This window comes from Leptodactylus fuscus, chromosome 10, assembly GCF_031893055.1.
Source record: "Leptodactylus fuscus isolate aLepFus1 chromosome 10, aLepFus1.hap2, whole genome shotgun sequence".
In the NCBI taxonomy this organism is placed as follows: Eukaryota; Metazoa; Chordata; class Amphibia; order Anura; family Leptodactylidae; genus Leptodactylus; species Leptodactylus fuscus.
Genome location: NC_134274.1, coordinates 82,576,341 through 82,588,979, shown reverse-complemented (window position 1 = coordinate 82,588,979; position 12,639 = coordinate 82,576,341). Strand labels below are relative to the sequence as shown.

Below are 12,639 nucleotides of genomic sequence, written 5' to 3'. Positions count from 1 at the left end.
CGTCCGTGTACAGAGATGTGTATGGCGTCTTTTTTTGCGGGGTCGGGTGTACTCTTTAGTTCTACCATTTTCGGGAAATGTTATTGCTTTGATCACTTTTTATTCCAATTTATATCAGAATCAAAACACTGGAAAAAAAAAAAAACGGCACTTTGGCACTTTTGACTATTTTTCCCGCTACAGCGTTTACCGAACAGGAAAGATATTTTTATAGATTTTTAGAGCGGGCAATTTTGGACGCGGGGATACCTAACATGTATGTGTTTCACAGTTTTTAACTACTTTTATATGTGTTCTAGGGAAAGGGGAGTGATTTGAATTTGTAATTCTTTTTATGTTTTATTATTAATATTTTATTTTTATTTTAACTTTATTTATTTGATTTTTTTTCCCATTTATTAGACCCCCTACGGGCGTTGAACCCCAGGGGGTCTGATCACTAATGCATTGCAATGCTAAAGCAAAAAATCATCCTTTCTTTTGCAGGCTGCATAGACCAGCCTGCAAAAGAGAGCATTTGCAGACAAGCCTGGGAGCCTTGTAAAGGCTCCCGGCTGTCATGCCAACGTGACGTCGGCCCTGGAGCATGCTCCAGGAGCAGGCGACCACCGGTAAAATGGCGGCGCCCATGCGTTGCCGGAAAAATGGCGCCTCCGGCGCCTTTGACCGTGGCGCCGCAGGGGTTAATGCCTTAAAGCAGTAGACACCCGGCGGCTATGGCGGCCGCCCGGCTCCCGAGCGGTCGCCATAGTTACAGACCCGACATGCGCCGTACTATTACGGCGCATGTCGGGAAGGGGTTAAAAAGGCCATTCTACTCCCACCTTCCAGTCTCTTCTTCTCCTCTTTGCTGTTTCTGTCAAAATCTGTTTATTGCAGTATGCAAATCCCGCTCATGGAACTCAGGGGGATTGCCCCTCTTGCTCCGAGCACCCCCACGTCATAACCTCTCGCCGCCCCTTAGTTCTTAATTCTCTTCACGCCCCTCTTCATATTCATCTCCTGACACTCTGCCTTGCGTACTCATCCGACGCTGTGCTACACGCCCCATGAAGAGGGGCATGAACAGAATGAACTAAAAGGAGCTTGTGCTGTTGTTAGGACTAAGGGAAAACAGATGATGAATAATAATAGAATAATACATTTTATTTTTATAGTGCCAACGTATTCTGCAGCGCTGTACAACTTGTAGGGTTCAAATACAGAGAGAAAAATGCATTACAAAGAAATAGTCACGTCACACAATGGGACTGAGGGCCCTGCTCGCAAGAGCTTACAATCTGTGAGGTAAAGGGGGTGGCACAAGAGGTAGCAGGGGCGGCATTGCTTATACAGGGGTCAGACAATATTGTAATAGTGGTGACTGTCTTTACACAAACATAAACCTGTAGGAGCCGTCACCGTCACTGCCTATATCTCCTCCGGCTTTACAGCTCAGGTTTACGTACAGAAGGTGTCATCTGCAGAATAAGGGGAGAAAAAAAAGAAAAGGCAAAATAGTGCAGTATGCTGCTACGTCGTCTCGCCTGGTACGGCGCCCCGCGCCTTATGCTGCACCCCTCTACATTTTACACAGACCTGTTCCGCACCACATAATGCCGTCCCCAAAGACTGATGACCATTAGGCCAATACCGATTGGATTATTCCAACAGGCAATGGCTGACAGGCAATGATATATTCCCCAATTGCTCCATCCTCCACCAGCCCTCCTGTTCGATTCTAGGTAATGCTGTACATCATATGCAGGAGCTGAATAACATCACCCAAAAGGATTGTGCACAGAACTACTTTAAATATAGGACAACTAGTGAACCCGAACTGTACCCTATGGCAGCGAGGGAGCCCTCTCGGCCCTCCTGAATACAGCAGAACAGTCCCAAATGTCAGGTGCTGTCTCGCAGTCCTTTGGCGGTGGCTCCCAAATACCCGGCATATCACTTAAGCATGGCACTATATTATGCGGGGGCCCTCTGACGGGATGTTCTACTGACTGGGGCCCCTCCCTACAACATATTCTTGTTTGAAATGGTTATGGGTGCTGCAGCGGCATCTCATACACTTGAACAGGGTACAACTACAGTACCCACAACTGCGGTTGTAAGAACACAGCGAATAAGCAGCGCCCCACATTTAAACAATAATGGGATTTGCCTGCTCCGAGAAACAGTTGATCTGTGGGGTCCTAACAGTCTAAGGGATCAGTAGGGATTAGAGATGAGCCAACAGCGTTCCATCGAATTGGTATTCAGGCTGCTCGAGATATTCCATTCCAATCGAATACCACGCGGCAAACGCACTAAAAATTTGTATCCCCTCCCACCTTCCCTGGCGCTTTTTCTTTTTTCACCAATAACTGTGCAGGGGAGGTGGGACAGGAACTACGACAACAGCGGCGTCGTAAAAAAAAGTCAGAAAAAGTAATTGGCTGGCTGAATCAGGTGACCTCCGCTTCATATGAATGGGGGATTTCAGATTCGGTTCATATGAGACTGTGAACTATGTGACTGTGAGACAGGGATAGATATACTGTGGGAGGGGGAGGGGGCATGGCTAGCCGGCAACCAGAGCGGTCGCGTCTGCTGTGAGCTCCTGACTTGGACACTTTCATCCGTTTCTTACCGGCGGTGATCTCAGCCATCCATACAGATAACAACCCCGAGGCTCTCCTCCAAGCCTCTGTCTGCTATTTTGGGGTGTTATTTCACACTTTTACAGCGCTCCTGAGGATATAAACTGTTGCGGCCTTCTGTCCCACAGGACCCGGCCGCCATCTTGTTTTTGGACTTACCTGCTCCCGACTTGTTCCAGCTCCCGGCGTAGTCCCTCGCAGCTCTGGACCGCTCATCCGACCCAGGAGAGGACCTCTGGCGCGTTCCAGCCACTTACTGCCTTCATCCAGCTCTCTTAATTTACCGGGCAGCTGATTTTGTTTTTGCGGCCTGCCTTCTTCTGGAGTCACCACGGCCTGCGGAGCGCAGGAGACATCTCCCACGACATCACAGCTGCTTCTGGTTCTGGAGCAGCCTGGAGAGGAGGTATTTCGAGGTACGGAACCTCAGATTCTGGATCTCTTCTCCCAGACCCGGCAGCCATTTTGAGTAGGCCTCACTAGGATCCCTAGCCTAAAGTGTAAGGGCCGGCCCCTGATGTGACTTCTACGCAGAACCCAGATCCGGAAGAAGGGGTGTGACTTGCCGGACAGCTATCCGGCTGTGATTTGCGCCCAGCTCCAGACCTACCCATCTTGGACCGCAGCCTGCCTCTCTGCATGAAGCAGCAGCTACAGACCAACTACACTGAGACGCCTGCAGCTGCCCTTCAGCTTAACCCACTCGTATCCTGACATGGAGGTGAGCCGAATCTGCATTTCTCCCTTCCCCTGGAGTTGGAAACAGTAGCAGGCCACATTAATCTGCACTTGAGGACCTATGATAAGATAAGATAAGATAATCCTTTAATAGTCCTACATTAGGGAAATTCCAGCATGTTACAGCAGCCTAGTAATACAGGATAATACACAGTAATATAATACAGACGCAGACACACATATGCTGAGAAGAGAAGATATACTAGGAGTCCATGGCAGCTAAGGAACGGAAGAGAAAGAAGGAAGGCTTCATGGTCATCGTCATAATCATTAGTTCTCTGCGCAGAATGCTCTTCGCTTGGTCTGATGTAGATTATACAGCCCGGTCGCGGTTGGAAGGAAGGAACTGCAATAGCTCCTTCTCACACTTGGGGTGAAGCAGACGGTCACTTACAGTGCTGCCAAGTCCCATCAAGGTCCCATACATGGGGTGGGATTTGTTCTCCCGCATGGAGGTCACCACAGACAGTATCCTTCTGTCACCCACCACCTGTACTGGGTCCAGGGGGCTCCCCAGGACAGAGCTGGCCCTCCTGATCAGCCTGTCACGTCTGTTTCTTTCCCTGGTTGACGGACTGCACCCCCAGCAGGGCACACCGAAAAAGATGGCTGAAGCAACCACAGAGTTGAAGAAAGCCCTAAGAAGTGTCCCCATGGACTCCGAAGGCCCTCAGCCTCCTGAGCAGGTGGAGTCTGCTGTGACCCTTTCTGTGCAGCGCCTCCAGGTGATCAGCCCAGTCTAGTTTATTATTGAGGAGCACACCCAGATACTTATAGGTCCTGACTATCTCAATGCATGTCCCCTGGATCTCCACCGGGGTCGGAGCACTCCTCTGTTTCCCAAAGTCCACCACCATCTCCTTGGTCTTCCCAGCATTAATCCTGAGCTGGTTCTGCTGGCACCATTCAACAAAATCCCGGTTTAAGTCTCTGTATTCCCTATCTTCGCCATCAGTGATAAGACCTACTATAGCAGAGACATCGGAGGACTTCTGTAAGTAACAGCTGGATGAGTTGTGCCTGAAGTCAGCAGTGTACAGTGTGAAGAAGAATGGGGCAAGAACTGTACCTTGTGGTGCCCCCGTACTACAGATCACAGTGTCAGACACACAGTCCTGGGCTCTCACATACTGAGGGCGGGTTGTCAGGTAGTCTAGGGTCCAGTTGGACAGGTGATGTTCCACTCCACCAAGGTTCAGCTTTTCCCTCAGAACCCTGGCTGAATGGTGTTGAACACACTGGAGAAATTGAAGAACATTATTCTCACAGTGTTCCCTGGTTTCTCTAGGTGAGAGAGAACTCTACGAAGAAGGTGGATGATGGCGTCATCTACCCCAATGCCCGGCCGATAGGCAAACTGGAGGGGGTCCAGAGCGGAGCTCACTAGGGGGCGTAGGTGTGTCAGGTTCTCTCTGGGACCTTCATCAGGTGAGATGTCAGTGCTACGGGTCGGTAGTCATTGTAGTCCATCGGGTTGGGTTTCTTTGGGACTGGCACCACGCAAGATGTTTTCCACAGTCGAGGTACCACTCCCAGCTTTAGACTCATATTGTACATGTGTGTAATAATACCACCTAGCTGGTCACTGCACATTTTAAGAACTCTTGCGCTTATACCATCAGGTCCTCCAGCCTTGTCTGCTTTAATAAACCCTTCTGCTATCCTCCTCTCCTATATCTCCTCTCCGGAAAGTTTTACATTAATATCCGATAAGTGGTGTCCCTGACCCTCGATATCTACGGTCCTCGGCTAGAGCTATTCTGCATTCTTTCCGCTCTCCCACACCTGGGCTTTCTTGCCCTCCCCTGCAGCCCCCTGCTGCTTTCTCTAACAGGGTCTCATTCGAACCTCCCCTGTGGATTAGTCATAGCAGTTAAGATTGGGAAAGGCTGTCTTACCTACAGGAATATCATCCCCACTACTGCACTAAGAGACGTAGAACCCAATTATACCTGATACCTCGCTTGCAGAGGACGACTGTCTGCCTAGACGCTGAGATTGTCAACCTTACCTATTGATATTGGGGGACCTCTCCCCTCCCTGTACCTAAGTGAATCTCCAAGAACACTCTTGTCTATGTTGCCATTTAGACTGATGCTCTCTATTTGCTAGATGTTATAGTCTTGACCTTGTCCCTCTCCCTCACTTATATTGCATCCATCAAGATGGTTAAACCCAATAAAGACAAAGGCACAGACCTCGCTGGTACTCCCAATCAAACTAAACTCCAAAGTGACTTGCAAAAGTATCTTAGAAAGAAAAATCGACAATCTCCCGCCGGATCGCTGAAAATGGCGCCTGACCACAATAGGGAGCCTGACACAGGTGATGACTCGGATGCTGAGAGTAATACTGACCAGGACCGCCTGGAGGATAGCACCTTCTTAAGAACATTTCTACAACAAGCTCTGTCAGCCGCCCTAGACCCAGTTCTTCAGCAACTTCAGGATATTAGAGCAGCACTTCATCATATAGACAGTCGAGTCTCTACTCTAGAAAGCGCATATCCTTCAATTAAATCTCATAATGACCTCACTACGTCTCAGCTGGCCCTGCACAAAGATTACATAGATCGTTCTCTTACTCTACTTCACCGCCCTCATCTCTTCTCTCTCTCCAGCAACCCTAAAAGAATTTTTGACACTTTTCACTCCTTACTCAAAGACAAGGTGCAGACGCCATTCACAGTCCTTAGTGCTGATGACCTGGCCACGTATTTCCATGATAAAATTGATAAGATCCATCAGGAAATAACTGCCCAAGCCCCAGGTGGCATTGATCCCATCACCTACCATAGTACTGATCCCCTCACCAACCGCACTTCAGACTGTCTTTTCTCATCTTTTCAACCTGTTACAGAAGAGGAAGTCTCTCAGCTACTTTCTTCATCTCCCCCACAACCTGCAGTAGTGACCCCTTCCCCTCGCACCTTCTCCAACCTCTGTCGCCTGCTGTCACGACTTACCTTACTAAAATATTTAACCTCTCTCTTTCTCTCTCTTCTGGAATCCTCCCATCCTCCTTCAAGCATGCTGTTATAACTCCGCTATTGAAAAAACCCTCCTTGGTCCCGTCCTGTGCTGCTAACTATCGACCCTTCTCTAACCTGCCCTTCATCTCTAAACTTTTGGAACGCCTGGTTTATTCTCGGTTAATCCGTTATCTCTCTGCTAACTCTCTGCTTGACCCCTTACAATCTGGTTTCCGCGCTCTGCACTCTACTGAAATGGCTCTCGCAAAAGTCTCCAATTATCTCCTAATGGCAAAATCCAATGGCGACTTTTCTCTTCTTATTCTTCTGGACCTCTCTGCAGCTTTTGACACTATTGATCATCATCTCCTGCTCCCTATGCTCCGCTCAGTCGGCCTCAACGCCACTGCGCTCTCCTGGTTCTCCTCTTATCTCTCAGACCGCACTTCCAGTGTATCATTTGCGGGCTCTGTTTCTTCCCCTCTTTCCCTTGCTGTTGGGGTTCCCCAGGGCTCGGTCCTAGGCCCCCTGCTCTTTGCTCTCTACACAGCCCCCATTGGACAAACCATCGCCAGATTTGGCTTCAGGTACCATCTTTATGCTGATGACACCCAATTATTCACATTTTCCCGTGACATCACCCCTGCACTCATACAGAATACTAGTGACTGTGTTTCTGCTGTCTCTAATATCATGTCCTCGCTCTATCTGAAACTAAATCTCTCTAAGACTGAACTACTACTGTTTCCACCATCTAACAGATCTGTCCCTGATATATCCATTGCAGTGTCAGGCCTTACTATAACTCCTAGGCAGCATGCCTGCTGCCTCGGGGTCATGTTTGACGCAGACCTTTCCTTCACCCCTCATATTGAATCACTCGCACGTTCATGTCACCTCCACCTCAAAAACATCTCCAGAATACGCCCTTTCCTCACCAGAGATACACTAAAGACACTTATTGTCGCTCTGATTCATTCTCGCCTTGACTACTGTAACACCTTACTAATCGGTCTTCCCCTCACTAAACTCTCCCCTCTACAATCTATTCTGAATGCAGCGGCCAGGCTCACCTATCAGGCTAGACGCTACAGCGAGGCCTCCGGTCTGTGCCAGTCGCTACATTGGCTGCCTATTCATTATAGAATAAAATATAAAGTTATCACCCTCCTCCACAAGGCTCTCCATAATGCCGCACCTCCCTACATTTCCTCCCTCATCTCTGTCTACCGCCCAACCCGTGCTCTCCGCTCACTCAATGACCTAATACTTACATCCCCTATTATCAGAACCTCCCACGCTCGTACACAAGACTTCTCCCGAGCTGCACCACTTCTCTGGAATGCTCTACCCCGGACAATCTGATTAACTCCCAATTTCTACAGTTTCAAATGCAAACTAACGACACATCTTTTCAGACAGGCCTATCACAATTTCTAATGTAAACCCTTCCATACTATAATTAGAATCCCCAAATTTTAACCCTCCTCTGTCCCCGCTCCCATATTACCCCACATGATATGATCTCTTTTCAGGCTAACTTTATTTGTCCAAGCTCCATCCACATGTTACAGGACACCACTAGTGATGGCTAGAGATGAGCGAACAGTGTTCTATCGAACTCATGTTCGATCGGATATTAGGCTGTTCGGCATGTTCGAATCGAATCGAACACCGCGTGGTAAAGTGCGCCATTACTCGATTCCCCTTCCACCTTCCCTGGCGCCTTTTTTGCTCCAATAACAGCGCAGGGTAGGTGGGACATGAACTACGACACCGGTGACGTTGAGAAAAGTAGGCAAAACCCATTGGCTGCCGAAAACATGTGACCTCTAATTTAAAAGAACAGCGCCGCCCAGGTTCGCGTCATTCTGAGCTTGCAATTCACCGGGGACGGAGGTTTCCGTCCAGTTAGCTAGGGCTTAGATTCTGGGTAGGCAGGGACAGGCTAGGATAGGAAGGAGAAGACAACCAACAGCTCTTGTAAGAGCTAAATTCCAGGGAGAATCTTGTCAGTGTAACGTGGCACTGACGGGCTCAATCGCCGCAACCCAGCTTTCCCAGGATCCTGAATGGAATACACTGACAGTGTATTCCCGTATACCCCATATATACACCCCAAATCCCCGTTCCAACGGTGTGCCCCCCCCCACCTTCACCCCAGAAATACCATGCAAGTCCCCTAGCAATAGAATTGGGGCTATATACACCCACTATTTTTGCTACTGCCATATAGTGCCATTGTCTGACTGGGAATTCAAAGAATATATTGGGGTTATAAATACCTTCAAGTCCTGCCACTGCCATATAGTGCCATTGTCTGACTGGGAATTCAAAGAATATATTGGGGTTACGTGCACCCCCAATTTTTGCTACTGGTATATAGTGCCAGTTTCTGAGTGGAAATTCCCCAAATAATTTGGGGATTCATTCACCCTACATCTCAGGCTCTTGCCATATTCACCCAGGTTGTCAGTGCTGCACCAGCTCGTTCCCAGACAGCTCGGCCCGAAAAACACATTACCTATATAGAGGATTTGGACAATGAAGACAACATGTTCTAAATCTAATGTCTCCACCTTCTCCAGAATTAAAATAAAGGCAGCGTTTAACTTTCAAATAGCACTGCACACAGGAAGATCTTATCAGCTTGTCTCATGACATGCTACTGAAAAGTGTCATTTGTGTATCTTAATGTTAATATAGTTGTATAAGCTTTTTGGGTTTTAGGCACTGCCAAGTTATTTATTACCACCCGCTCCCTTATAATGATGATGACGCCAAAGTCACTGTGGGTGTTCAGAGCTCACAGCTTTGGTTGACATTTGTCTTGCTCTCGGTCAGTACCAGCTGTCTTTTTGGATACCGTAAAGTTATGTTGACTTTATTAACAGCTATAGAAGCTTTAGCCAGGTTGTGACGGTGTGTAACCCTAACAACACTAAGTGGGATACACATTAATAGTCAGTCTAAGTACGCTAAACGTATCACTGAAGTAATTTTTTTTCCCTCTCCCCTAATATAAGAAAGGAACAGACATTAGACCTAGACCGGGTTTCGAGGCTTGTAAAAATCCAGTATTATTTGTTCTTCATGATGTGAAATATGTGTTGAAAAGCAACCCAAGATGAAGTCAGCCATGTGTGCCAGTGTGTTACTTGGCATGCCTTTGCTGGCACCAACTGTAAGGGTCACTCTCCATTTTCCACTCCCCTTCACACCATTTGTAGTGAAGCAATGGGATGCACTGAAGTGCACCCTCTAGCCTCGTGTGGGACAGGGACATCAGATGCCACTCCAACCCCCTCGTCTTCCTCCGCCAGCCAACGGTGCGAAGATGAGAGGAGTGTGCTCTGAATGTTTTCTGCCTAGCAGAGGCTAGTTCTCACTTACGAAAATGGCCCCACTTTGACCTGTATATCAGGCACAATGGTGTAGGTTTCAAAGAAACATGGCACCAACAAGTTGAAAAACGTGGGCCATGCGTGGACCGTGTTTGAGTATGGCAAGCTCCAGATCTGCTACCAGGTTCCAGCCATTATCACAGGTGCAAAAATGCCAGGCCCCAGGTGTAGCAGGGAAAAAAAATGCCATCTCAGCCAGGATGGCATCCCTGACCTCGGAGGCACTGTGCTATCTATCCCCCAAGCTGATCAGTTTCAGCACGGCCTGCTGACATCTCCCCACGCCAGTGTTACAGTGTTTGCCGCTAGTAGCTGGGGTGGAGGTTGCAGCATCGTAGGGTTTCAGTCTACTCCTGCCATGAATTTTGGCCTGGGAGAGGAGATAGGCCACCCCAGTTTGCACCCGGGGACCAGACTCCACCACATTCACCCTGCCTGTCATTAAAGATAAGCACTGCAGCATCCCTGACCACAGGCGCTTGTCTATGTGTCGGTGGTCAAGTGGACCTTGCAGCAAAGCGCAGAGCTCTGGGCCCGACTGATGTTATGGGACACATGCAGGCGCAAGGCAGGGACAGCACACTAAGAGAAGTAGTAACGGCTAGGCCCAGCATAGGGAGGTGCCCCAGCTGCCATCTGCTGACGGAAGGCCTGGGTATCCAGAAGCATAAACAAACACCAACATCTCCAGGGCCAGCAGTTTATCGATGAGGCCGTTAAAGGCTTGGGCATGGGGGTGGTTTGTGTTGTACTTCTGCCTGCAATGAAAAGCTTGGGAGATGTGGAGTGGCTGGGAAGAGGCGCATGATGGTGCAGGCCAAAAGGGCGCATGAGGGTGAACTCCCCAATGTGTCAGAGATAGGTGTGTAGGTGTCCTTGCATCATATACTTGCACCATACTTGGCTTTGGAAGTTAATTTTGTGCCAAAAAGTGGTTAAGACAGCAATACCTCAGCTACTCCCGTTACACTGTCTATTGACAACTCCAGCCCTGAAATTACCACCTTTGGAAGTGGACCACCACTTCTAAGATCCCAAAGGAAGTAGGCAAGAGATGTGCAGTGCAGAAAAAAAAGATGAAAAAATAAGTGTAGGCAGTAGAGCACAGAGGGATCGGAGAGGACAGAGCTGGTGTTGGCCAGGTATTCCCACAACATGCGCCTATACTTGTCCCTCCTGGTGACACTAGGCCCCTGAGTGGCAGTAATTTGTCCAGGGGGGGGGGGCCATTAACGTGTTCCAGACCTAGGAATAAGTCTTCCAACAGGGTAGAGTTTTGCATGCCTTTGCTTCTACCCACTGTTTTGTGACCCGGACGGCTGCCTAAGCTGTCCGGGTCTTGACCGGGCGTGTGGCTCCCCCCCCCCCCTTCCTCCTTTTTCCCCTCCCGGCGGCTGTTGCTGACCGGGGCGGGGTTTTCGGAGGAGGCGGTGTTTACGCGTCTGATGTAATTTCCGGCGCTGGGCGGGGACTTCCTTTCGGATCCCCGCCAGCGTCGGAACAAGACGTGCTCCCTCCCGCCCTCCCCACTCTTGTTTGTTCTCTTTCCGTTATTACGGTTGTTTATTATTTATTGTTTTCGTTGTTTCTTTGCCTTGTTATTTATTCCGGTTTGTTTTTTCAGGTGTCACAGCTTGCATGTTGGCGGGACCTTGCGCCTTTCCTCTCCCTTCCCCTTCTGGTCATCGGTGGTAGAAGATGGAGCGCGTCACCCGTTGAACATCATACACATGCACACCGCAGGCGGTGGCGGGGCATTCCGGTGACGCGCTTGGTCAAAGAGTAAAGGGGAGGGGGATAGCAGGGCCTGCCGATATGTTTATAGTTTAATAAAGCTGTGGCCGACCCCCACTATTTTACCATCCAAGAGTGCGTCAGAGTTTTATTGTACGTTGGGGTTAACTGCCGTTGGAGGAGGTCCCCCTTTTGTAGTTGTACCACATTCCGCCTGGTCTTGCTGCTTAGCTTCCCTCCACATCTACACTGCTTTAGCCCCTAAACATCACCCCAGTTTATGCCTTTGCTTCTACCCAGGTTTTTTGTTGATTTAGCTTCCCTCCACATCTACACTGCTTTAGCCCCTAGACATCACCCCTGTCCATGTGGTGTCGGTGGCCTCGTCATCCACCAACTCCTCTTCCAATTGCGCACTGCCCCCTTACTGCAAACCGCACATGACCACAGCTTGCCCTGATGGCAACTGTGTCTCATGATCCCCACTTAGGTCCAGACAAGTCGGTGGCGGGTCCAAAACCCCAAAATTGGAAGGAAATGGCGGATGCTGCAGTATTTCTAACACCTGTTCCTGGTGCTCGGGCCTGGTCTGTGTTGTACCCTGCACCCTGCTTAACGCAGCTACCATATCCGGAGTTGTGCTGAGCGCATGCTAATGTTTCGTGTCCAGTGCAATGGATGGGATGGGATTTCACATAAGTCTGCCACCCATGGCCATTCATGGTTGAGCAACTGAGGGAGTTGACTTTGACGAACCCGAGGGTTTTGGAGTTGGAACTACATCAAAGGTCTGTGCTGCTCACACACTCTGCTCAACACATGATATGTTTAGTGCCAGCAGTGTGGAGACGTCGCACAACAGCCGTTGTTCCAGCAGGTACAGGCGTTGTAGGAGTGCATAGAGGCTAGCAGCGGCAACTATAGACTTTAAAAACTATCCGCACAAGCGCCACACTTTCACCAGTAGCTCAGGAACATTGGGGTACCTTTTTAAAAAAATTAGCAGCAATGAGTTAAAAACGTGGCCCAGGCATGGAATATGTTGCAGGCTGCCAAGCTACAGAGCCGATCCCAGGTTACGGCCATTATCACACATGACAACATGCCTGGGCCCAGGTGCAGTGGCCAAAACCACATTGCCGTCTCATCGAGGATGGCATGA

At 49.2% G+C, this 12,639-nt stretch overlaps 1 long non-coding RNA gene across 1 annotated transcript; it reads left to right on the top strand.

The window, feature by feature from the left end:
- The first annotated feature begins 2,840 nt into the window (after positions 1–2,840).
- LOC142183351 (uncharacterized) lies at positions 2,841–11,552 on the top strand. Its single transcript, XR_012711770.1, has 3 exons — positions 2,841–3,351; positions 4,657–4,796; positions 11,368–11,552. It is a non-coding gene; the product is annotated as an uncharacterized LOC142183351 (long non-coding RNA).
- Positions 11,553–12,639: the final 1,087 nt, after the last annotated feature.